We start from the raw sequence: 563 nt of genomic DNA on the forward strand, positions 1-563 counted from the left end.
CGACATTTTTTTTCCCCCTTAAAAAACAGTCAATTAACAGGTTAATGTATAACATTTCTCGGCAAAGATGCACTGCGCGCCTTATAGTATTCCAAAATATTTGTTTTGGAACGCGTAGTCGTACAAGCTAAACAATTTCTCATCTTCGGGCAATTTCACTGTTGCCGTTGGTCTTGGTAGATACATACAGAAACTACAGGTATTTGCAGTTGGGATGAAACTGGTACTTATCATTACAAACTCGATAGAAGGGCCAATGGAAAAACCCAAAGCAGGCTCGTCACTGGCTGCCGTTACAAACTCCAAAATATGTGATAATATCACCTCTTCTTCCACCTAAAAAAAGGAAAAATAGGTGTAAAATTCTTATATGACAATAAGGTGAATAACAGTCTCCCACTGAATATGAAAGTGTATGCAAGTATCAAACATTATGACCTGCTTTTGATACAGGACACAACACCTCACCTAGGTCAACCCATGCCCCAAGTATAAACTTTTCTTCAGTGCTTTAATATAAAAAAATCAGATGCTTTACATTAGTTCTGCTTCGTCATGTGGGT

The sequence above is a fragment of the Mizuhopecten yessoensis genome, unplaced genomic scaffold (assembly GCF_002113885.1).
Source record: "Mizuhopecten yessoensis strain PY_sf001 unplaced genomic scaffold, ASM211388v2 scaffold371, whole genome shotgun sequence".
Lineage (NCBI taxonomy): Eukaryota > Metazoa > Mollusca > Bivalvia > Pectinida > Pectinidae > Mizuhopecten > Mizuhopecten yessoensis.